General features: G+C 42.8%; 1 protein-coding gene and 1 pseudogene across 2 annotated transcripts in view; one reads left to right on the top strand and one right to left on the bottom strand.

Annotated features, from left to right (window-relative positions):
- MANBA (mannosidase beta) overlaps positions 1–27,326 on the bottom strand; it is a 144,106-nt gene that overhangs the window by 87,809 nt on the left and 28,971 nt on the right. The window lies entirely within an intron of this gene.
- LOC134934432 (5S ribosomal RNA) lies at positions 2,582–2,700 on the top strand (annotated as a pseudogene).

Raw genomic sequence — 27,326 nt, 5'->3', positions numbered from 1 at the left:
ACTGCTGACACACTCCAGCCACATGAGGTCTAGCATTGTCTTGCATTAGGAGGAACCCAGGGCCAACCGCACCAGCATATGGTCTCGCAAGGGGTCTGAGGATATCATCTCGGTACCTAATGGCAGTCAGGCTACCTCTGGCAAGCACATGGAGGGCTGTGCGGCCCCCCAAAGAAATGCCACCCCACACCTTTACTGACCCACTGCCAAACCGGTCATGCTGGAGGATGTTGCAGGCAGCAGAACGTTCTCCTTGGCGTCTCCAGACTCTGTCACATGTGCTCAGTGAGAACCTGCTGATTTTGGAATCATACTAAAAATCTCATCCTATTACATGTCACCCATTATTTCTTTTCATGCGCTTAGTTACCTTAGATAAAAGAAAGAAAAATAATTATCATAGATAAATGTATGTACAGGTTGAGTATCCCATATCCAAATATTCCGAAATACGGAATATTCCGAAATACAGACTTTTTTGAGTGAGAGTGAGATAGTGAAACCTTTGTTTTTTGATGGCTCAATGTACACAAACTTTGTTTAATACACAAAGTTATTAAAAATATTGTATTAAATGACTTTTAGGCTGTGTGTATAAGGTGTATATGAAACATAAATGCATTGTGTGAATGTACACACACTTTGTTTAATGCACAAAGTTATAAAAAATATTGGCTAAAATTACCTTCAGACTGTGTGTATAAGGTGTATATGTAACATAAATGCATTCTGTGCTTAGATTTAGGTCCCATCACCATGATATCTCATTATGGTATGCAATTATTCCAAAATACGGAAAAATCCAATATCCAAAATACCTCTGGTCCCAAGCAGTTTGGATAAGGGATACTCAACCTGTATTAAGAAATCAGCTCCTTATATCAGCATTATTAGACCAAATATATTTTGATAAACTTAATGCTCTTTCTGATATTGAGAATGGCGCAAAACATTTCTATAAAAGACTCTCCCTCACTACATCACCAACATATATAAAGTCTTTGAACTAACAATCTGGTTCTTCTTAGATAGTTATGCAATATTCAAATGAATGTTCACTGCTGATTCCGCACTGTGTTGATACGCCCTTCCTTATAACCACCCTTCCCGATCCCCCCTTTTTCTTTTATTTTATCCTTTGTTATGAAAAACGCTCTTTACAGTATGGTTTATGGCATGTCTTATACTGTATATTATGCATGTACGAGATCCTGCTTTAGGATGTGTATTTCTTAGACATTGTACTGACTTACACTATGTCATTCCTTGTACTGTCTTGTTTTGAGGTGCTTCAATAAAATGTTGTTGTTTTTTTTTTTTTTTAAACAAAGATCATGGGGTATATGCAATTGCGGTCGAATTGCGCCTTTTTTTCGTCCGCTTAAAAATTCGCCTGTACTCGACAGCCGCAGCCCTGCCGCCGGGACCATGAATTCACCATATGCAATGCAAAACGGATTCGACACTCCCCTTGGCGGATAACGGACCAATCGGCGAGTAGTGGGCGTCCTGAATTCGACTTCCCGCCGTTTGCAGCCCTTTATTAGGGCTTGTTTGCTGCGTGCTCAGCAGCCATTTTGTGAACCTGCAGAGAGGTGTGAGGAGGTGCAGAGCTAGCAAATTGGTTGTTTGCTGTGGTATCGTTTGGACACCCAGCAGGCTTTATTCCAGGACAGTGAACAAGCCCCGACGGGCGAAACGCGTTTTCCACGGACTTCACGACGAGACCTTCCTTGGAGCAGTACTTACTGTCATTTGTCTCCTTCCCTGACATCCTGAGTATCATTTTTTCATACATATATATGATTTTGGAGTCTCTATTTCTTTTGTTATCAGTGCCTATCTCATTTAGGCACTCTGATTTATACTGCACATCATACTGTTGGAATTTCTGTGTCTATTATAGCCCACTAATCCTACAGATTGCAGAATAGACCTATTCACTGTGCTGCACTCATCTTTCAGTATGAGGAACAGTGGAGTACACTTAATGGGCTGATATTATCCTCTAACTTCAGCCATGATTATTATTATTATCTTTGTGACACTGTACCCATGAATGGATTTGTTAAAACAGGAATGCATATGTGATTTATACAGTTAGGATTTTCTGTGTACATTACAGTCCATTAATCCTGCAGATTGTATCTATTTATTGTCTTCTGCTTATCACGTCGATATCATCTTTTCCTTCTTTAGCAGGGTACATCCATTAGGCTGATGTTATCCTTTACCCAACAGTAATGATTTTTTGACAGTGTATTCATGAACGGGTTTTTGCACAAATAGGAATTAATACAATATTCACAAACTTACCTGACGCTTCTTATTTTGCGTATTGGTCTCCCCTCTGACAGCTGACTTGTATTTAGCTCTCAATCCTTCTCCTATTTTCCTTCTCTCTCACTATCATTCCGTGGACTCTCATCCTCGATCCAGGGTTAACGGTGCCACTACGTGGTAATTCTTTCTACCCTGCCTAACGTGGAAAGCAGATCCACACACTGTATGATCTTATCTTTTCTATAATACTTTCCTCTTACTATTCCTATATCGGTGCACTCTCATTGGTAGATAGCCTCTCTACTATCATACCACGCTGCTAATGCCCGATCTCGTCCGATCTTGGAAGCGAAACAGCGTCGGGCCAGGTCAGTACCTTGAGAGGAGACTCCCTGGGAATACCCGGTTTTGTAGAGTACGGACTATTCCCCTTCTTGTGAAGGGTGGACACCAACAGCAGTATCACCACTATGTACTATTTCCAACATTCCCTTTTTTTCTCCTATTAGTTTTCAGGTTATGTTGATCTAAACATTCCCAAATTTGCTTGAACAAAATCCAATAACGGGTTAATATCTAATTATTTGGTATTGACCCAATCCAAGCGGTCCTCCAATATATAGTACTGATCTCCTTGTTTGGTCTCATTAATACAGATTATCTGTACTGGTCAGGAGAAACGGGTGCTAGACTACTTTGTGTCTGCAGCCTTTCTAAAATCCTCTTTGTGTGATTCAACAGACCAGAACATTTGATACTATTATTGTTATATATATTATCTACACTTATTATTTTTTCTCTCACATCTCTCTAATTCGTATACTTCCTTTTTGGATCACAGAGGGATTATCTCTCATTTTTAAATTGATTAATAAACATATGTTTTAATGTTTCTGTCATAATTTAATTTTAATTTAATTATTTTTTTCATAAGAGTGCGCCCACACAAGAGCTTTCTCTCTCTCTCCTTTTCAGTATTTATTCCAGAACAGACAGGAGGATACCTGTTACCCCGGAGGAGAGTCGTTTTTGGAGCTATTACTACATTTGTAGGTAAGTACCACATGTGGGTCTGGTGTTGCATGTATGTGTTTGTGTAGTGGGGGTTGCCATGAGGTGTACATGGGGTGTTTGGGTATGTGTGCAGGTATGTGTATAGCTCCTGCTTGTTTTGCTGCATTTTTTTGTGGAGTTTTGTGTTTTGGGGTAGTTTTTCACGTTTGTTTTTTTTCTTAAAAATACTTTTTGGGTCATGCTTTTGCATTGGTGTACCTCCAGCATGTGCAGGAATGATTTTTGGCTAGTTTGGGCTGATTTTAGTGTGTGTCGGTATCAATGCGGTCGACATGTCGTGTCGTTTGTTTGCTAAAACAGGTTTTTTCACTCCTATTTTAGCACTGGTGTACCTCCAGAATGTGCAGGGATGCTTTTTGACTAGTTTGGGGTGACTTGGAGCAAGTTTGTGTCAGACATGCGGTCGACATGTGGTGTCGTTTGTTTGCCAAACATGTTTTTTCCCTCCTATTTTAGCACTGGTGTACCTCCAGAATGTGCTGGGTTGTTTTTTGGCTAGTTTGGGGTGATTTTAGAGTGTGTCAGTATCAATGTGGTCGACATGTCATGTCGATTGTTTGCCAAACATGTTTTTTCCCTCCTATTTTAGCAATGGTGTACTTTCAGAATGTGCAGGGTTGCTTTTTGACTAGTTTGGGGTGACTTGGAGCAAGTTTGTGTCAGACATGCGGTCGACATGTGGTGTCGTTTGTTTGCCAAACATGTTTTTTCCCTCCTATTTTAGCACTGGTGTACCTCCAGAATGTGCAGGGTTGCTTTTTGACTAGTTTGGGGTGACTTGGAGCAAGTTTGTGTCAGACATGCGGTCGACATGTGGTGTCGTTTGTTTGCCAAACATGTTTTTTCCCTCCTATTTTAGCACTGGTGTACCTCCAGAATGTGCAGGGATGCTTTTTGACTAGTTTGGGGTGACTTGGAGCAAGTTTGTGTCAGACATGCGGTCGACATGTGGTGTCGTTTGTTTGCCAAACAGGTTTTTTCCCTCCTATTTTAGCACTGGTGTACCTCCAGAATGTGCAGGGATGCTTTTTGACTAGTTTGCGGTGACTGTCAGCCATTTTGTGTGTGTCAGCATTTTGTGTGTGTCAGCCATTTTGTGTTAGCACTGGTTGACTTCCAGTATGTGCAGGGATGCTTGTACGGGGGTTTTGGTTTTTTTTTCTTTCTATTTTTCCTTTTTTTTTTCCCTTTTTTTTTTTTGTGTTTGGTCCCGCTTGAGAACTGGGGTCCCAGCAGCATGACGTGTGATTGCATGTAATTATGTAATGTGTGTTAAATTTGTAAAAATATATATTTTTCTTCTTTTTACAACAGAGATGTCCAGGGACAAGCGGACCCGATCCCCCCCTTCCCCCACCCCCTCAGAACTTTCCCTGCATAGCAACGAGGAGTGGGAGCCGACCCAGGAGGAGGATACGACCGACCAGGCATGCAGTGACCAGCCGCGGTCGTCAAGGGACCAAATGGAGAAGTCGAAAAAGAAAAAGCCTAGAAAGGTACCGACAACACCTGCAGACACAATAGCATCCAACTTGACACACCCTAGTTTGCGCACTGCCATGCACACCTACAGGTATATTTGCGCAATGCCAGGGATACTGACACTCACAGGTACATACCGATCTTATTAAATGCATGGTTTTTTTTTAATCCCTAAAGGCAAGAAGCCAGCCAGAGGAGCAGTCGGAGGAGGAAGCCTCTGGTGAAGATGCAGGACCGAAAAAGCCGCGTGGACCCAGATACACTGAGGCGGAAAACTGTGCCCTAGTGGATGGCGTCGACAGGTCCTACGAAGTTCTGTATGGACAAAGGGCACAGACCACAGCAGCTAAGACCAAGCGAAACATCTGGGATGCCATCGCGACACAAGTCACTGCAGTATCTGGAAACCGCCGGAGCACCAGAAACTGCATGAAGCGGTACAGTGATTGCCGCAGACAGACCAAAAAGAAGATGGGGATTCAGCGCCGACATGAGACAGCTACGGGAGGTCCGGCTCTCAATCTGAAGTGGCTACCCTGGGAGGAAGTTATTAAAAGGCGCATGAACCCTGCCATGGTCGAAGGAGTTCGCGGAGGTGTGGACTCCAGCCGTCCTGCTGGCTTTCCCGAGGAGGAAGAACCGCCCAGAAGACGGAAGAAGGCGGGAGACAAGCAGTCCAAAAGGAGGCCTGATGGTAAGAATACATTCAGATGAGCTGTACTAAAATAATTTTTTTTTGTATTTGCTAATGTTTTTTTTTTTTCAGACACGCCTGCCCAGAGGACATCACCTGCGCGCAGGACATCGCCAGCGCGCGGACCATTACCTGCGCAGCAGGAATCGGCAGCAGCGCGCGGAACATCACCTGCGCAGCAAGCATCAGGAGCGCGCAGATCATCACCTGCGCGCCACACATCGTCATCGCGCAGTAAGTCACCTACAATAAAAAAAGAGGGCTGCACTTTGGACATGCCGGGGTGACTTTGGACAAGAGGGAGTTTTGGGCAATACATCTCACCTGAGGGGGGTTGTCTGCTACATGGCGGAGGGTCAGGTCCACATTACAAGTAGGTCGCCCATGGTACATCAGGAGAAATGTCATGTCTCCACATCCACGCCACTTGGGAAGGATACTCCGCAAGACCTGTGGAAGAGAATATTATGAGGTTCCAGCTATTGGTAAAAGCGTCACCCTGGTATGGAAAAGAAGAGGTACAATCAACACGACACAAGCAGGTTACAGCGGGCCCAAATGCAACCCTCCGGCACTTGCGTAACTACACATCCAAACATTCCCTGACGCAGCGTAAGCATTGCTGTCAGGGCATGATTGGATGTGCAGTTTGGCAAATGCCGGAGGGCTGCACTTTGGACATGCCGGGGTGACTTTGGACAAGAGGGAGTTTTGGGCAATACATCTCACCTGAGGGGGGTTGTCTGCTACATGGCGGAGGGTCAGGTCCACATCACAAGTAGGTCGCCCATGGTAGAGTTGGATAAAAGGGTCCAATATTTGCGGCAACCCAACAACAGGAGAAAACAGGGGGTAACGAGTCGTCAACAGGACTAAACTTTAAAAACAGGCCTGGGAAGGTACATCAACAGGACGTAAAACTCTGAAATACATAAATAAAGATGTTTTTTTTAGAATATTACAATCTCAGTTTACACGATAATACAAATGTTATAAGTATACTCACAGGCAACAGAAAAAAAGTTTTGGATCACTGTCCGTCGGGAATCATCTCCTTCGTCCATACCCACCGGTAGAGCAGAAGAACGGTTCCCGCGTCTGAAAGCACTGCGACGAAGAGTCACCGGCAAACGGTTTGCGACACATATGTTGTGTAAAATACAACATGCATTTACCATGCCGCAAACCTTCGCCGGTGAGTACAAAAGAGCACCGCCGGAAGTGTCTAAACATCGAAACCGGCTTTTAAGTACACCGAAGGCACGTTCAATTATTTGCCTCGATGCTTTGTGTGTCTCTTGGTAACGTTTTTCTGCTCTACCAACAGGATTAGACAATGGGGTCAAGAGCCACGATTTGTTTGGATAACCCGCATCGCCTATAGAAAAGAAAAAAAATGGTAGGTAATCTAAAAAAAAAAACAAAAAAAAAAATTAATAAAAAAATAAAAAAATAAAAACAATTAAAATACATACCTAACAGCCAGCCACCAGGCATGTTTCCTGTTTCGAACTTGTCAAACAGCGATGACTGGCTTAGGATGAAGGAGTCGTGAGACGATCCAGGAAATCCCACAAAAATATTCAAAAACTTCATGTTGACATCACAGACCGCCTGTACATTCAAGGAATGGAAATGTTTTCGGTTCCGAAAACATTCTTCCGAATTCCGTGGCGGTCTGATCTGCACGTGGGTACAGTCAATCGCGCCCAGCACATTGGGAAATTTGTATTTGGTGAAAAAGCCTAATTTGATCTCACGACATTCGCTGTCCGTCTCTGGAAATGTGATGTACTGGATCGTCAATTAGGAAAGCCCTAATGACCTGGGTTATACAGCGCGACAGTGTCGACTGTGAAAAACCGCATGTTTGAGACAGTGTAGGCTGGAATGTGCCTGACGCCAAAAAATGTAACGTACCCAGCAGTTTTTGGAAACCGCTGACTGCACGATTGGTCCGTGCCCGAGGTTCCAGGTCGGCCTCCAACAGAGCGTACAGCGAATATATGTCGCAAGTCGATAAGCGATAATTTTGAATCACCTCGAACTCGCTGAGATCCTCCAGTTCACGCCTAGTGCGATACTGGCGTGGACGTGGAAATGAAACCCGCAATACTGGCTCACCCAATGCAGACATTTGCTGACTTTGATCCTGATGTTCAGCAGCCCTTTCTTCCTCCATGCTTGCAACCAGCATGAACATCACAATCTGGTCAGAAAAAGGCTCCATTATTGTAGTCCGTACAAAAATAGGAATGTGTTTTAAAACGCAGGAATTGTCCTAAAAAAAACGATTCCACAAGAGAGCTGACTGTAAATGGCTCCTTCTCCCTAGTCTCAAAAAACCGGGAGTGAGGAGATAGGAGGGGCTTTGCAGAAGTGTATCCTGGGTAAAACTGTGGAATCATGGGTACATTTCCCTCAGCAGAGTGAAGAAAAAAAATATTCTTTAAAAAAATCAATTAAATAATACTTGTGAGAGTCAAAAAAAGACAAACCAAGTAGATAATCCCTTCAAATATAAATAGATATGCTATTAGCAATCCAAAAAGCAAAAAAAAAATAATTAAAATATTTTTAATAGATCCAGCCAGCAAACTGAGGCGGACTGAAAATGACGAATTTGCGGTCGAAAAGCACTGTTGTCGAATCGTCATTTTTCAATTGAATATACTTTTGTCGAAAAGCCGCATTTTGACCATTGCAGACATGTCGAATTTTGAAAAAGTCGATTTGCAAAAAGTCGAATCTGAAACAGAAGATATTTTGGCGAAAAGTACTGTATTGCATTGACGAATCCAATTCGACATGGTTTTTTTGTCGAATATGTCCCGTTTTTCGACTTTCGCGTCAATTCGACCGCAATTGCATATACCCCAAAGTATATAATTCCAACTCTGCTTATCCTAGCATTGTCACCAATTCCCAGGCACTAAATTAAGATAAGTTACTCCAGTACTATAAATATTAACTGTGCACTGTCTGAGGAAGCCACTGAGGTATATAGGCGGGGAGACGCGTAATTGGCGTAATTGGTAACTGCACAGCTAAGGCATCTGAACAAAATCAGCCGGCGAAAGGTCTACACCTCCTGGAATACCAGCTCACATTTAAGTGGTGATCGGCAGGCTGCTTTAAGCCTAAAAGGCAAAAACACCTTGCTCTGGACGGCAAGTGAAATTCTTAGCAGCGGAGAGGTTGGAAACAGGATTCAGTCAATCCAGGGAACTGGAGGGTCAACCACAGAGAATAGAACCGAGCGGCTTGGAAGGTATATAAGGAGTTTCGTTAAAGTAATATCTATAACAGCACTGCTAACACTAACCTGCTTTTGCTTGATGCCATGCTATTAACATACTAACTGCTAAAAACAGCATTGCAGCTTGTCTGGATCAAATTTGCTGCACATAAAAGGAACACTATATCTATATATATATATATATATATATATATATATATATATAAAAAAAAAGGGATTCAGGAGAATGCGCCCATAGAGTAAATCCGATTTATTTTTTAAAACATATCAATAGAACCAAATTACAGGTATAGATGTAATAATACCTTTTTGGACCCACACTTTGGGCCAGTTTATACGTAAAAGAAAAATCCACAAGGCTGGTGCATCAACCGCTGTGTCCAGAAGCCGGGACCGTACACTGCGCTGCTTTCAGAAGCCCGTCCGGCCACCCGCAGCGATCACAGGGAGATGCAGAGACCGAGTGAGCGAGACGTCTAGCAAGCTCCACCCCAACGCGTTTCGTAAGCACTTCGTCAGGAGGCTGGCTTGCAGACGTCATTCAGACCTTGATATACTACTCCACATATTGTTACCAGCTGTTTGTAATAATTAGCGGTGGATGAACAATCCTCAGTCCACCAGCAGTATATACAAGTTTTAAGATCAAACATAGTTTATAACAAATAGGTTAAAAATGTTGCTATTGGATTCATATACACATACATTAGTTTTGATTACACAAAATTTAAAACAATATATATAGAATTTATGAACAGCACGTGCACATATATATCTCTGTCCTTAACTTTAAAAACATAATTAAACACATCATAAGCATAATCAAAGAGTCACACGAGTGCCTTATTACGAATCAATGCACCCACATTGTGACCAAGTTTAAAACTTAACATAATTTATAACCAAGGATATTAATAATAGATTCCATACATACATAAGTTAGTTATAATTACACTAGGTCTAAGACAATACCTATTAGAGTTATAGCACACACACGTGTATCTCTATCCTTCACTATTCAAAAATTACTTGGAGCACATGATAGAGCACATCATAAGAATAATCACGTATGTGCCTTAGTACAGATCATCATACTTATAACAAGCAAAAGAGGGAGACACAAAACCCCTTTGTTGGAGACAACCTTTTTTATATTAAAGAGGATTTTTTTCTTTTTAAATGAAATAATAATTCCGACACTCACTCTACATATCAAATAGGAAGACTTGTGGCTATACCGACTTTTCACTAGTCACATCAAAGACTAGACCAAATAGAAGATATTAAAGGAATATACATATATGTATAACTGCAGTCAACTCTAGATTTATGCGAAGTTATATCAGCAAGATGGATAAACACTTTATACTCATTTGACAATTACTGTAGGCAGGGCAAAATTAATTCATATAGCATATTTGGTGTACAGTACACTTATTATACCCATCAACTACTTAGTGCAGAGAAAAAGATATATAAAGAATAAGAAAGAGAAAAGGTACAAGGAGGATGGACATAGGGCTAAACTAGAATAATAACAGAGATGTCTTATCGATCCCTAATAAACGGAGTAATTTCATAGTTCTCGTTTAAACCATGTGGGATTAGTGTATTCAGTGTTAGGATCCAAAAAGTCTCCCTTCTGAGCAGTTGTTCGTCTCTATTACCACCATCTTTACTTGCTGCTATATGTTCAATACCCGCAAATTTTAGGGTGGAAGGGTCAGCATTATGTCGTTCTGCAAAGTGTCGCGGAACGCTGTGATTCATCACACGATTTTTTATGTTTCTCGTGTGCTCCAGAATTCTGATTTTTAATACACGTTTCGTTTTTCCCACGTACACGAGTCCACAGGGACACATTAATACATAAATACAGAAACTAGTATTGCAGTTTATAAAAGACTGAATGGTGTTAGGACGTTTACTCACTTTCCCCATTATATTTTTAGCCCCCTTATCAACCAGATTACAAACTTTGCAGCAGCCACATTGGAAAAAACCTTTTATAGGACCCAAAAAGTGATCATTTTTTACACCCTGTATCTTTTGCAGTTTACTTTTAGATATTAGTGACTTAACAGTTCTCGCCCTCCTATAAATGATATCAGGTTTTTTCGGTAATACAGGTCCTAATATGGGGTCTAGCTGCAAAATGTGCCAGTTTTTTTGGGCTATTCTTTCCAGTTCCTTTGTCCCAGAGCTGAACTGTGTAACAAATGGGCAAAAAGTTTTTCCCTTTCCCTCATCTTTTTCTTTTTTCTTATAGACCAACAGTGAATCTCGTTCTCTCTCTCTTGCCCTAAGCATGGCATTTTTTGTAAGCTCTTCAGGATACCCTCTCTCCACAAACCTATCTTTATACACCCCTGCTTGTTCGTCAAACTTGGAGAGGCGTGTACAGTTTCGCCGTAGTCTAGTAAATTGAGAGTAGGGTATGTTCTCTTTCCATTGTGGGAGATGGCAACTCTTAAAGTCCAGATAGCTATTGCTATCGACTTTCTTAAAGTGCGTGTATGTTTCTATCTCCCCTGTCACCTCAAAGTTTTCCGTAGAGATTACCAAGTCCAAAAACTCCAACTTATTCACACTAAAGGTGCCCGTGAACTTTAAGTTGTATGTGTTCACATTCAACCTCTCCAAAAAATCAGCCCATTCAGTTTCATTACCATCCCATACGATAATCAAATCGTCTATGTATCTTTTATACATTATTATTTTAGACCTCATGTCACCCTTTAGGGTTTCCATTTCCCACTGTCCCATATATATATTAGCCAGGCTAGGGGCACATATACTCCCCATTGCTGATCCGCACACCTGTTGGTACCATTCTTCCAGGAATGTAAAGTAATTGTACTTAAGCACAAATTCTAGACAGCTGCATATAAATTTACATTTTGAATCGCCCACTTCAGGATCATCCCTAAGTCTAGTCTCTACAGCCGAAACCCCTTTACTATGTGGAATGGACGTGTAAAGTGACTGCACATCTATAGAGCACCACCTATAAGAATCCTTCCATTTTAGTTCTTTTAATATATGTAACACTGATGTTGTGTCTTGTATATAAGAGTCTAGACTTGGTACATATTTCTTAATATAACAGTCCACAAATTCTGAAACCCTAGATGTTTGGGACCCGATACCACTGATAATCGGTCTACCTGGGGGGTGGGATAAGTTCTTATGGATCTTTGGAATGTGATAAAAGGTGGCCATCCGTGGATGCTTGTTAAGCAAATAATTATATTCTGTCAACGTAATACTATCAGTTTGTAGACCCTCTTTTAGTATCCCTTCTAATATAGTAAGGAAATCATTAGTTGGATCATCTGTTAGCTTTAAATATGATTCAGAATCATTAAGCAGTCTATATGCTTCTTCCACGTAATAATCACGATCCATAAGAACTATCCCACCCCCCTTGTCAGCGTTCTTAATGACCACATCAGTATTTGCGGCCAAAGTTTTAAGAGCCTGATATTCATTTTTGGTCAGATTCTTATTTTTCTTAGTTGGAATCTCTAATGTTTCCAGGTCCTTTTTCATCATTTCATTAAACATCTCCACATAAGGACCTCTAGACTCTAACGGATAATAAGTGGATTTTAGTTTTAAACCAGACCCATTTTTAGTCTGATCCCAATTTTTTATTGGTGCATCACTTTTCCTCAGATAATGCCTTTTTAGGGTAAGGTTCCTTATATACAAGTTTAGATCAATATAGGTGTTCACTTTATTTAAACTAGAAGAAGGGGCATATGATAATCCTTTAGACAGAACCCTCTTCTCCACCGGATTAAGGGTGTACTTTGACAGATTAAAAATACCCTTATCTGTCTCACCTAATGCAGATTCCTCAGTTTTGACTCCCTTCTTGGAAGATCGCCCTCCTCTCTTTCCCCTAGCCTTCGCTTTTTTCCCGTAGGTGTGCCCTGCTCCCTGTTGTTCCACTCTCTTTCTTGACCATAACGATTGGCGAGTGTTCTTGGTCCTAAAAAATTCTCCCTCTCTCTAGTATATTGTAATTTATCAAATCTATTTTCATGAGCAAAATGTGAATAATCATGCTGACTTTCATTATACTTTCTATAGTTTGCAGTTTTCTTAGGGACTTCCCACTGTCGTTCACGATTATATGCTCTTTTACTCCCTGAGTAGCCTTGCTGATCTCGGGAGGGCCCTTGTTCTAAATTCCATCTATTAGGATTATTCCTCCTAGAAGGTGTAGTGGTAGCAAGGGAGTGATCAGACCGTCTCATCTGATTTCTTGATATATTCCAGGTGCGAACCTGGTCCTTTTGATAATCTAATTTATCTCTAGTATACTTTTTAGATTTTGTCTCAATGACTTTCTCTTCTATAGCCGTAACTTTTAAGTCAATGCCCTTTTTAATATGATTGAATTTTTCTGTACTTTTTAAAGGAGCCAGTTCATGATCCAGATCTCTCAGATCCTTTTCCACTGATTCCAAACATTTCTTTTTCTCACTGACCAATAATTTCATTAGTTCTATCGAACACTCATCTTGAATTTTATACCACTTATTTAAAAAATCTTTATTTTCAGTGTATCCTATGGGGTTTTTATTCAATCTCAGTCCCCTCGGTACCCGTTTACATTTTATATAATTTTCTAAACTAACTATATCCCACCAGGTTTTGGTTTCTTTAATTAAAAGTTTCTCTAATCTTTGATAAATATCAGTGTCAATCTCTTGTTCAGAGACAGCATGAGATGGATCCTCAGGTACAGACTCTGAAAACAATCTTTCACAGTCCATTAAACGTTTAGACTTTAAATCACTATTCCTAAACATATTTACCAAAGGAATATAACCCAAACAAAAGGATCCACAAATTATCAAACCCAACAGTAACAAATTACTCAGATGAAAACGAGTATCTCACTGGTCATACAATATCTAAATATGGAAAAAAATAAGATTTTACTCACCGGTAAATCTATTTCTCGTAGTCGGTAGTGGATGCTGGGAACTCCGAAAGGACCATGGGGAATAGCGGCTCCGCAGGAGACTGGGCACAACTAAAGAAAGCTTTTAGGTCACCTGGTGTGCACTGGCTCCTCCCACTATGACCCTCCTCCAAGCCTCAGTTAGGACACTGTGCCCGGACGAGCTGACATAATAAGGAAGGATTTTGAATCCCGGGTAAGACTCTTACCAGCCACACCAATCACACCGTATAACTCGTGATACTATACCCAGTTTAACAGTATGAAAACAACTGAGCCTCTCAACAGATGGCTCAACAATAACCCTTTAGTTAACAATAACTATGTACAAGTATTGCAGACAATCCGCACTTGGGACGGGCGCCCAGCATCCACTACGGACTACGAGAAATAGATTTACCGGTGAGTAAAATCTTATTTTCTCTGACGTCCTAGTGGATGCTGGGAACTCCGAAAGGACCATGGGGATTATACCAAAGCTCCCAAACGGGCGGGAGAGTGCGGATGACTCTGCAGCACCGAATGAGAGAACTCAAGGTCCTCCTCAGCCAGGGTATCAAATTTGTAGAATTTTGCAAACGTGTTTGCCCCTGACCAAGTAGCAGCTCGGCAAAGTTGTAAAGCCGAGACCCCTCGGGCAGCCGCCCAAGATGAGCCCACCTTCCTTGTGGAATGGGCTTTTACTGATTTAGGATGCGGCAGTCCAGCCGCAGAATGCGCCAGCTGAATTGTGCTACAAATCCAGCGAGCAATAGTCTGCTTAGAAGCAGGAGCACCCAGCTTGTTGGGTGCATACAGGATAAATAGCGAGTCAGTTTTCCTGACTCTAGCCGTCCTGGAAACATACATTTTCAAGGCCCTGACTACGTCCAGTAACTTGGAATCCTCCAAGTCGCTAGTAGCCGCAGGCACCACAATAGGTTGGTTCAAGTGAAAAGCTGATACCACCTTAGGGAGAAACTGGGGACGAGTCCTCAATTCCGCCCTATCCATATGGAAAATCAGATAAGGGCTTTTACATGACAAAGCTGCCAATTCTGACACACGCCTGGCTGAAGCCAAGGCCAGTAACATGACCACTTTCCACGTGAGATATTTTAGATCCACGGTTTTAAGTGGCTCAAACCAATGTGATTTTAAGAAACTCAACACCACGTTGAGATCCCAAGGTGCCACTGGAGGCACAAACGGGGGCTGAATATGCAGCACTCCTTTCACAAACGTCTGAACTTCAGGTAGTGAAGCTAGTTCTTTCTGGAAGAAAATCGACAGAGCCGAGATCTGTACCTTAATGGAGCCTAATTTCAGGCCCATAGTCACTCCTGCTTGTAGGAAATGCAGAAATCGACCTAGTTGAAATTCCTCTGTTGGGGCCTTTTTGGCCTCACACCAAGCAACATATTTCCGCCATATGCGGTGATAATGCTTTACAGTCACATCTTTCCTGGCTTTAATCAGCGTAGGAATGACTTCCTCCGGAATGCCCTTTTCCGTCAGGATCCGGCGTTCAACCGCCATGCCGTCAAACGCAGCCGCGGTAAGTCTTGGAACAGACAGGGCCCCTGCTGCAGCAGGTCCTGTCTGAGCGGCAGAGGCCATGGGTCCTCTGAGATCATCTCTTGAAGTTCCGGGTACCACGCTCGTCTTGGCCAATCCGGAACCACGAGTATTGTTCTTACTCCTCGTTTTCTTATTATTCTCAGTACCCTTGGTATGAGAGGCAGAGGAGGGAACACATAAACTGACTGGTACACCCACGGTGTCACTAGAGCGTCCACAGCTATCGCCTGAGGGTCCCTTGACCTGGCGCAATATCCTTGGAAGTTTCTTCCCTGTGTGACTGCCCCCCAGCCTCGAAGGCTGGCATCCGTGGTCACCAGGACCCAGTCCTGTATGCCGAATCTGCGGCCCTCTAGAAGATGAGCACTCTGCAGCCACCACAGCAGAGACACCCTGGTTCTTGGAGACAGGGTTATTAGGCGATGCATCTGAAGATGCGATCCGGACCATTTGTCCAACAGGTCCCACTGAAAGATTCTGGCATGGAACCTGCCGAAAGGAATTGCTTCGTAAGAAGCCACCATCTTTCCCAGGACCCGCGTGCAGTGATGCACCGATACCTGTTTCGGTTTCAGGAGGTCTCTGACTAGAGATGACAGCTCCTTGGCTTTCTCCTCCGGGAGAAACACTTTTTTCTGGACTGTATCCAGAATCATACCCAGGAACAGTAGACGTGTCGTCGGAACCAGCTGTGATTTTGGAATATTCAGAATCCAACCGTGCTGGTGTAGCACCTCCTGAGATAGTGCTACTCCCACCAATAACTGCTCCTTGGACCTCGCCTTTATTAGGAGATCGTCCAAGTACGGGATAATTAAAACTCCCTTTCTTCGAAGGAGTATCATCATTTCCGCCATTACCTTGGTAAACACCCTCGGTGCCGTGGAGAGTCCAAACGGCAGCGTCTGGAATTGGTAATGGCAATCCTGTACCACAAATCTGAGGTACTCCTGGTGAGGATAGTAAATGGGGACATGCAGGTAAGCATCCTTGATGTCCAGGGATACCATGTAATCCCCCTCGTCCAGGCTTGCAATAACCGCCCTGAGCGATTCCATCTTGAACTTGAATTTTTTTATGTATGTGTTCAAGGATTTCAAATTTAAAATGGGTCTCACCGAACCGTCCGGTTTCGGTACCACAAACAGTGTGGAATAGTAACCCCGTCCTTGTTGAAGTAGGGGCACCTTGACTATCACCTGCTGGGAATACAGCTTGTGAATTGCCTCTAGCACAGCCTCCCTGCCTGAGGGAGTTGTCGGCAAGGCAGATTTTAGGAACCGGTGGGGTGGAGACGCCTCGAATTCCAGTTTGTACCCTTGAGATACTATTTGCAGGATCCAGGGATCCACCTGTGAGCGAGCCCACTGATCGCTGAAATTTTTGAGGCGGCCCCCCACCGTACCTGGCTCCGCCTGTGGAGCCCCACCGTCATGCGGCGGACTTGGAAGAAGCGGGGGAGGACTTTTGCTCCTGGGAACCTGCTGTTTGTTGCAGCCTTTTTCCCCTACCTCTGCCTCTGGACAGAAAGGACCCGCCTTTTCCACGCCTGTTTTTCTGAGTCCGAAAGGACTGTACCTGATAAAACGGCGCCTTTTTAGGCTGTGAGGGAACATGGGGTAAAAATGCTGACTTCCCAGCAGTTGCTGTGGAAACTAGGTCCGAGAGACCATCCCCGAATAACTCCTCACCCTTATAAGGCAAAACTTCCATGTGCCTTTTTGACTCTGCATCCCCTGTCCACTGGCGAGTCCATAAGCCTCTCCTAGCAGAAATGGACAATGCACTTATTTTAGATGCCAGCCGGCAGATCTCCCTCTGTGCATCTCTCATGTATAAGACTGAGTCTTTTATATGCTCTATGGTTAGCAGAATAGTGTCCCTGTCTAGGGTGTCAATATTTTCTGACAGGGAATCTGACCACGCAGCGGCAGCACTGCACATCCATGCTGACGCAATAGCTGGTCTAAGTATAATGCCTGAGTGTGTATATACAGACTTCAGGATCGCCTCCTGCTTTCTATCAGCAGGTTCCTTGAGGGCGGCCGTATCCGGAGACGGTAGTGGCACCTTTTTAGACAAACGTGTGAGCGCTTTATCCACCCTAGGGGGTGTCTCCCAACGTGACCTATCCTCTGGCGGGAAAGGGAACGCCATTAGTAACTTCTTAGAGATTACCAATCTTTTATCAGGGAAAGCCCACGCTTCTTCACACACTTCATTTAATTCTTCTGATGGGGGAAAAACTACGGGTAGTTTTTTCTCCCCAAACATAATACCCTTTTTAGTGGTACCTGGGTTTATATCAGAAATTTGTAACACCTCTTTCATTGCTTCAATCATGCAACGAATGGCCTTAGTGGACATTAGACTAGACTCATCGTCGTCGACACTGGTGTCAGTATCCGTGTCGACATCTGCGTCTGCCATCTGAGGTAGCGGGCGTTTTAGAGCCCCCGATGGCCCTTGAGACGCCTGGACAGGCACGAGCTGAGAAGCCGGCTGTCCCGCATTTGGCATGTCGTCAAATTTTTTGTGTAAGGAGTCGACACGTGCACGCAATTCCTTCCATAAGTCCATCCACTCAGGTGTCTGCCCCGCAGGGGGTGACATCCCTTTTATAGGCATCTGCTCCGCCTCCACATCATTATCCTCATCAAACATGTCGACACAGCCGTACCGACACACCGCACACACACAGGGAATGCTCTAACAGAGGACAGGACCCACCAAAGCCCTTTGGGGAGACAGAGTGAGAGTATGCCAGCACACACCAGAGCGCTATATAATGCAGGGACTAACTGAATTATGTCCCCTATAGCTGCTGTTATATATACTGCGCCTAAATTTAGTGCCCCCCCTCTCTTTTTTACCCTTTTCTGTAGTGTAGACTGCAGGGGAGAGCCTGGGAGCTTCCTTCCAGCGGAGCTGTGAGGGAGAAATGGCGCCAGTGTGCTGAAGGAGATAGCTCCGCCCCTTTTTCGCGGACTATTCTCCCGCTTTTTTATGGATTCTGGCAGGGGTAATTATCACATATATAGCCTCTAGGGCTATATATTGTGGTATTTTTGCCAGCCAAGGTGTTTTTATTGCTGCTCAGGGCGCCCCCCCCCTAGCGCCCTGCACCCTCAGTGACCGGAGTGTGAAGTGTGTATGAGGAGCAATGGCGCACAGCTGCAGTGCTGTGCGCTACCTTGGTGAAGACTGATGTCTTCTGACGCCGATTTTCCGGACCTCTTCTTGCTTCTGGCTCTGTAAGGGGGACGGCGGCGCGGCTCCGGGACCGAACACCAAGGCCCGTTCCATGCGGTCGATCCCTCTGGAGCTAATGGTGTCCAGTAGCCTAAGAAGCCCAAGCTAGCTGCAAGCAGGTAGGTTCGCTTCTTCTCCCCTTAGTCCCTCGCTGCAGTGAGCCTGTTGCCAGCAGGTCTCACTGTAAAATAAAAAACCTAATTATATACTTTCTTTTTAGAAGCTCAGGAGAGCCCCTAGTGTGCATCCAACCTCGGCCGGGCACAAAATCTAACTGAGGCTTGGAGGAGGGTCATAGTGGGAGGAGCCAGTGCACACCAGGTGACCTAAAAGCTTTCTTTAGTTGTGCCCAGTCTCCTGCGGAGCCGCTATTCCCCATGGTCCTTTCGGAGTTCCCAGCATCCACTAGGACATCAGAGAAATTAAATGCAATAAAAAATCCAAAATCATTTAGACAACACACATTTTCTTAAAAAAGCAACATTTTTAAGACCCCTACAAGTTCAGTATATGCAGTCCAAAAAATCCTCAAACAGAAGAAACTCTGTATCACCTGCCGCAACCACGTACTTGGAGTCCAAACAAGAGGATACTGGGCAAAGAACGGTGTACAGGTGCGCAGGTCAGTCTTTAATTAATGGTTTGCAGTCCCCAGGTGATTCCACACTTGGGCTGTTAACACTGGTGAACCACCACCGCTGCACTTCTCCAAAACACTCAGGACTCCTTGAGCAAATTTCTGGAAAAAAAGGCATCAGGAGAATGCGCCCATAGTGTAAATCCGATTTATTTTTTAAAACATATCAATAGAACCAAATTACAGGTATAGATGTAATAATACCTTTTTGGACCCACACTTTGGGCCAGTTTATACATAAAAGAAAAATCCACAAGGCTGGTGCATCAACCGCTGTGTCCAGAAGCCGGGACCGTACACCGCGCTGCTTTCAGAAGCCCGTCCGGCCACCCGCAGCAATCACAGGGAGATGCAGAGACCGAGTGAGCGAGACGTCTAGCAAGCTCCGCCCCAACGCGTTTCGTAAGCACTTCGTCAGGAGGCTGGCTTGCAGACGTCATTCAGACCTTGATATACTACTCCACATATTGTCACCAGCTGTTTGTAATAATTAGCGGTGGATGAACAATCCTCAGTCCACCAGCAGTATATACAAGTTTTAAGATCAAACATAGTTTATAACAAATAAGTTAAAAATGTTGCTATTGGATTCATATACACATACATTAGTTTTGATTACACAAAATTTAAAACAATATATATAGAATTTATGAACAGCACGTGCACATATATATCTCTGTCCTTAACTTTAAAAACATAATTAAACACATCATAAGCATAATCAAAGAGTCACATGAGTGCCTTATTACGAATCAATGAACTAATGAAATTATTGGTCAGTGAGAAAAAGAAATGTTTGGAATCAGTGGAAAAGGATCTGAGAGATCTGGATCATGAACTGGCTCCTTTAAAAAGTACAGAAAAATTCAATCATATTAAAAAGGGCATTGACTTAAAAGTTACGGCTATAGAAGAGAAAGTCATTGAGACAAAATCTAAAAAGTATACTAGAGATAAGTTAGATTATCAAAAGGACCAGGTTCGCACCTGGAATATATCAAGAAATCAGATGAGACGGTCTGATCACTCCCTTGCTACCACTACACCTTCTAGGAGGAATAATCCTAATAGATGGAATTTAGAACAAGGGCCCTCCCGAGATCAGCAAGGCTACTCAGGGAGTAAAAGAGCATATAATCGTGAACGACAGTGGGAAGTCCCTAAGAAAACTGCAAACTATAGAAAGTATAATGAAAGTCAGCATGATTATTCACATTTTGCTCATGAAAATAGATTTGATAAGTTACAATATACTAGAGAGAGGGAGAATTTTTTAGGACCAAGAACACTCACCAATCGTTATGGTCAAGAAAGAGAGTGGAACAACAGGGAGCAGGACACACCTACGGGAAAAAAGCGAAGGCTAGGGGAAAGAGAGGAGGGCGATCTTCCAAGAAGGGAGTCAAAACTGAGGAATCTGCATTAGGTGAGACAGATAAGGGTATTTTTAATCTGTCAAAGTACACCCTTAATCCGGTGAAGAGGGTTCTGTCTAAAGGATTATCATATGCCCCTTCTTCTAGTTTAAATAAAGTGAACACCTATATTGATCTAAACTTGTATATAAGGAACCTTACCCTAAAAAGGCATTATCTGAGGAAAAGTGATGCACCAATAAAAAATTGGGATCAGACTAAAAATGGGTCTGGTTTAAAACTAAAATCCACTTATTATCCGTTAGAGTCTAGAGGTCCTTATGTGGAGATGTTTAATGAAATGATGGAAAAGGACCTGGAAACATTAGAGATTCCAACTAAGAAAAATAAGAATCTGACCAAAAATGAATATCAGGCTCTTAAAACTTTGGCCGCAAATACTGATGTGGTCATTAAGAACGCTGACAAGGGGGGTGGGATAGTTCTTATGGATCGTGATTATTACGTGGAAGAAGCATATAGACTGCTTAATGATTCTGAATCATATTTAAAGCTAACAGATGATCCAACTAATGATTTCCTTACTATATTAGAAGGGATACTAAAAGAGGGTCTACAAACTGATAGTATTACGTTGACAGAATATAATTATTTGCTTAACAAGCATCCACGGATGGCCACCTTTTATCACATTCCAAAGATCCATAAGAACTTATCCCACCCCCCAGGTAGACCGATTATCAGTGGTATCGGGTCCCTAACATCTAGGGTTTCAGAATTTGTGGACTGTTATATTAAGAAATATGTACCAAGTCTAGACTCTTATATACAAGACACAACATCAGTGTTACATATATTAAAAGAACTAAAATGGAAGGATTCTTATAGGTGGTGCTCTATAGATGTGCAGTCACTTTACACGTCCATTCCACATAGTAAAGGGGTCTCGGCTGTAGAGACTAGACTTAGGGATGATCCTGAAGTGGGCGATTCAAAATGTAAATTTATATGCAGCTGTCTAGAATTTGTGCTTAAGTACAATTACTTTACATTCCTGGAAGAATGGTACCAACAGGTGTGCGGATCAGCAATGGGGAGTATATGTGCCCCTAGCCTGGCTAATATATATATGGGACAGTGGGAAATGGAAACCCTAAAGGGTGACATGAGGTCTAAAATAATAATGTATAAAAGATACATAGACGATTTGATTATCGTATGGGATGGTAATGAAACTGAATGGGCTGATTTTTTGGAGAGGTTGAATGTGAACACATACAACTTAAAGTTCACGGGCACCTTTAGTGTGAATAAGTTGGAGTTTTTGGACTTGGTAATCTCTACGGAAAACTTTGAGGTGACAGGGGAGATAGAAACATACACGCACTTTAAGAAAGTCGATAGCAATAGCTATCTGGACTTTAAGAGTTGCCATCTCCCACAATGGAAAGAGAACATACCCTACTCTCAATTTACTAGACTACGGCGAAACTGTACACGCCTCTCCAAGTTTGACGAACAAGCAGGGGTGTATAAAGATAGGTTTGTGGAGAGAGGGTATCCTGAAGAGCTTACAAAAAATGCCATGCTTAGGGCAAGAGAGAGAGAACGAGATTCACTGTTGGTCTATAAGAAAAAAGAAAAAGATGAGGGAAAGGGAAAAACTTTTTGCCCATTTGTTACACAGTTCAGCTCTGGGACAAAGGAACTGGAAAGAATAGCCCAAAAAAACTGGCACATTTTGCAGCTAGACCCCATATTAGGACCTGTATTACCGAAAAAACCTGATATCATTTATAGGAGGGCGAGAACTGTTAAGTCACTAATATCTAAAAGTAAACTGCAAAAGATACAGGGTGTAAAAAATGATCACTTTTTGGGTCCTATAAAAGGTTTTTTCCAATGTGGCTGCTGCAAAGTTTGTAATCTGGTTGATAAGGGGGCTAAAAATATAATGGAGAAAGTGAGTAAACGTCCTAACACCATTCAGTCTTTTATAAACTGCAATACTAGTTTCTGTATTTATGTATTAATGTGTCCCTGTGGACTCGTGTACGTGGGAAAAACGAAACGTGTATTAAAAATCAGAATTCTGGAGCACACGAGAAACATAAAAAATCATGTGATGAATCACAGCGTTCCGCGACACTTTGCAGAACGACATAATGCTGACCCTTCCACCCTAAAATTTGCGGGTATTGAACATATAGCAGCAAGTAAAGATGGTGGTAATAGAGACGAACAACTGCTCAGAAGGGAGACTTTTTGGATCCTAACACTGAATACACTAATCCCACATGGTTTAAACGAGAACTATGAAATTACTCCGTTTATTAGGGATCGATAAGACATCTCTGTTATTATTCTAGTTTAGCCCTATGTCCATCCTCCTTGTACCTTTTCTCTTTCTTATTCTTTATATATCTTTTTCTCTGCACTAAGTAGTTGATGGGTATAATAAGTGTACTGTACACCAAATATGCTATATGAATTAATTTTGCCCTGCCTACAGTAATTGTCAAATGAGTATAAAGTGTTTATCCATCTTGCTGATATAACTTCGCATAAATCTAGAGTTGACTGCAGTTATACATATATGTATATTCCTTTAATATCTTCTATTTGGTCTAGTCTTTGATGTGACTAATGAACAGTCGGTATGGCCACAAGTCTTCCTATTTGATATGTAGAGTGAGTGTCGGAATTATTATTTCATTTAAAAAGAAAAAAATCCTCTTTAATATAAAAAAGGTTGTCTCCAACAAAGGGGTTTTGTGTCTCCCTCTTTTGCTTGTTATAAGTATGATGATCTGTACTAAGGCACATACATGATTATTCCTATGATGTGCTCTATCATGTGCTCCAAGTAATTTTTGAATAGTGAAGGATAGAGATACACGTGTGTGTGCTATAACTCTAATAGGTATTGTCTTAGACCTAGTGTAATTATAACTAACTTATGTATGTATGGAATCTATTATTAATATCCTTGGTTATAAATTATGTTAAGTTTTAAACTTGGTCACAATGTGGGTGCATTGATTCGTAATAAGGCACTCGTGTGACTCTTTGATTATGCTTATGATGTGTTTAATTATGTTTTTAAAGTTAATGACAGAGATATATATGTGCACGTGCTGTTCATAAATTCTATATATATTGTTTTAAATTTTGTGTAATCAAAACTAATGTATGTGTATATGAATCCAATAGCAACATTTTTAACCTATTTGTTATAAACTATGTTTGATCTTAAAACTTGTATATACTGCTGGTGGACTGAGGATTGTTCATCCACCGCTAATTATTACAAACAGCTGGTAACAATATGTGGAGTAGTATATCAAGGTCTGAATGACGTCTGCAAGCCAGCCTCCTGACGAAGTGCTTACGAAACGCGTTGGGGTGGAGCTTGCTAGACGTCTCGCTCACTCGGTCTCTGCATCTCCCTGTGATCGCTGCGGGTGGCCGGACGGGCTTCTGAAAGCAGCGCGGTGTACGGTCCCGGCTTCTGGACACAGCGGTTGATGCACCAGCCTTGTGGATTTTTCTTTTACGTATAAACTGGCCCAAAGTGTGGGTCCAAAAAGGTATTATTACACCTATACCTGTAATTTGGTTCTATTGATATGTTTTAAAAAATAAATCGGATTTACACTATGGGCGCATTCTCCTGAATCCCTTTTTTTCCAGAAATTTGCTCAAGGAGTCCTGAGTGTTTTGGAGAAGTGCAGCGGTGGTGGTTCACCAGTGTTAACAGCCCAGGTGTGGAATCACCTGGGGACTGCAAACCATTAATTAAAGACTGACCAGCGCACCTGTACACCGTTCTTTGCCATATATATATATATATATTTCTGTGGCCAAAATTGTGTGTGCACAGTTGTATATAATTTGATGCATCAAAAATGAAATGTGATTTTTATTGTATTTTATTATTGATTAAATAAATACAAAATAATTGTACATTTTATTTCTGGCTTTTTAACAGCCAGAAACATGCACACAAATCCAGTGGCGGAACAAGCGAGCGGTGGGTCCAGGTGCGACAAAATGCTTTGCCCCCCCCCCATCCCATCCAATTTCACCCCCTCACCCCTGGAGAGGATCTGGTGAGGGGGACCTGCTCAGGGCCAGAGAAATGGATACCTAGCAGCAGTGCCGTAACTAGACATTTTAGCACTGTGTGCAAGAAACGGCATCGGAGCCCCACCCCTGCATGCAAAACAGGGGCAGTGCGCGCCGTAGGCGAGTGCAAAAATACATAGGGGCGTGGCTTCATGGGGAAGGGGTGTGGCCACAAAATAATAGCAATTCATAAAACGGTGCACAGTAGTCTCCATTATTCAAATTACGCCGCACAGTAGCACCACTACACCAGGTAGAGACCCTTTTTACACCTTACGGCAGACAGCGTCCCCTTTTTACACCTTACGGCAGACAGCGTGCCCTTTTTACACCTTACGGCAGACAGCGTCCCCCTTTTTTACACATTACGGCAGACAGTCCCGAAAGAAAGAAAGTCCCGAAAGAAAGTCCCGAAAGAAAGAAAGAAAGAAAGAAAGAAAGAAAAACTATCCGATGGCTTAGGCTCCTCGGTGCAGCTTCTCCAGAGATCCCGGGCAGGAGAGAAGGAGGAGGAGGAGGGAGGTGGAGAAGGGAGCCGCAGCAGCGCTGTGTTATTGGTGGAGGCGCTGCTGCTGTTGTCCCTCTGCTTCACTATAGGCTGTTCTCCGCCGCTGTGAATGCTGGGTTGCGCTTCACAGCGGCGGAAGACAGCCTATAGTGAAGCAGAGGGACAGCAGCAGCGCCTCCACCAGTAACAAAGCGCTGCTGTGGCTCCCGGCTCCCACCTCCTCCTCCCCCCCTCTCCCCGTGCCGCTGCGCTGTTCTTCTCTCCTGTCCGGGTGGCTGTGTGCGGTGGGCAGCGGTTGCCCGCAGCACACAGCGGCATGTAATGAGTCAGTTTGACTCATTACATGCTTTGGGCCCCTGCACAGTGGCAGGCCCCAGTGCACTGCACTGGTTGCACTGGCGGTAGTTCCGCCTCTCCTCAAATCTCTATTAACACATTTTAGAGTTATGTGTATCTGTAAACTTTATAAACAATACACAGTACTTCTGGGAAAATTATTCAAAATATCCTTTGGACAGATGAGTCAAAACTGAAGCTTCCTCTATGTTTCATAATAGGTATGCTGTTCTTTTCATTGAGAACTTAATCTGTGAACATAGAGCTGCGGCGGGATGTAATGAACTCCGAGATCACTAGAGGCGCGGGTTGCCGGCCGATCTTGAACTTTTTTTGAAGTGACAAACACTTACAAGACAAACCGTGGAGTAAATTTACTAAAATGGGAGTTCTATTTAAGATGGGATATTGCCCATAGCAACCAACCAGATTCTAGATATTATCTTCTACAAGGTGCTAGATAAATGAGAAGTAGAATCTGATTGGTTGCTATGGGCAACATCCCATCTTAAATAAAACTCCCATCTTAGTAAATTTACCCCCTTGCCTTGTAAGAGATTGTCCCTTTAAAAAAAAACGCCCAAGATCAGCCAGCAAACCGCACCTCTAGCGATCTCGGACTGCATTACATCCCGCCCCTGATGTGACTTTCCAAAAGGCTCCAGTTTTGACTGATCTGTCCAAAGGATATTTTCCCAATATCACTGTGGATTGTTAATATGCACTTTAGTAAATTCCAGTCTGGCTTTGAATGTTTTTTTTTCCAAAAGTGGGTCTTCTTCTATGGAGCCCACTGTTGCCCAAAAAGCAATGAATGGTGCAATGAGACACTGACTAAGTTCAGCTTGCAAATCTTTGGACGTTTTCCTTGGCTCTTTCTACCATTCTCACTATCCTTCTGTTTAACCTGAGGTTGATTTTTCTCTTGCAGTGATGTCCAAGTAGGTTGGCTACAGTCACATGGATTTAATTTTTAAACAACGGGCAAACACAATGTTGTTAACGATTTTTCTAGAATTCCCCGACAAACAATACTGGTCCTGATTCACTACCGTTTGCAAATGTGAGATTGAACGCAGTGAGCGATTACCGGAAGACTGCGTGTGCACTGCGAACGCACAGCACGTACGTGAAGGGCAAAATGCAAACGCCTTGTGTATGCAGCTTAATTATAAGGAGAACGCATTTTGATTGACAGAAGTGACTGTTCATGGGAGGCAAAATGTTTGTGGGGAGTGGTTGGGAAAACGCAGGTGTGTCATGGTCGTTTTTGGGGTGTGTATCTGATATCATCTGCGAACGTTGTGTTCAAAATCATAGCGTCCGGTGCGACTGCATTCTCATTGATTTGAGTATGCCGACGTCAGCCGCAAATGTCGATGGTGTTCATTTTTTGGGTATGTATTGCGAATTTGCCAATGCATACATAGATTTGTGAATGCATCGGTGGGCATCTTTTATCCTTTTTGGGCGGCTCTTCATATGCGTTTTATAGCAATAGCAGATTTGTGAAAATCGCTATCTCAGCCTCAATAGCGATCCATAGTGAATTAGGTCCCTAAAACATACACACTGCAATCTTGCAAAATACCTAAATATATATCGTCAGTGGTCACATCCAGGAGTATGCTGTTGTTGACGATATTCTCAGATTGAGCAGAAGTAGGGCTGACCTGAAGATGCGATGTACGACGCCACAGGTAGCGCATAGTCCGTACACACTGGATGATTTGGACGATTTGTCATTCCGATCCATCGG

This window comes from Pseudophryne corroboree, chromosome 1 (assembly GCF_028390025.1).
Source record: "Pseudophryne corroboree isolate aPseCor3 chromosome 1, aPseCor3.hap2, whole genome shotgun sequence".
Taxonomy (NCBI): domain Eukaryota; kingdom Metazoa; phylum Chordata; class Amphibia; order Anura; family Myobatrachidae; genus Pseudophryne; species Pseudophryne corroboree.
Note: the sequence above shows the minus strand (reverse complement) of the source record. Positions and strands in the feature narration are given on the sequence as shown.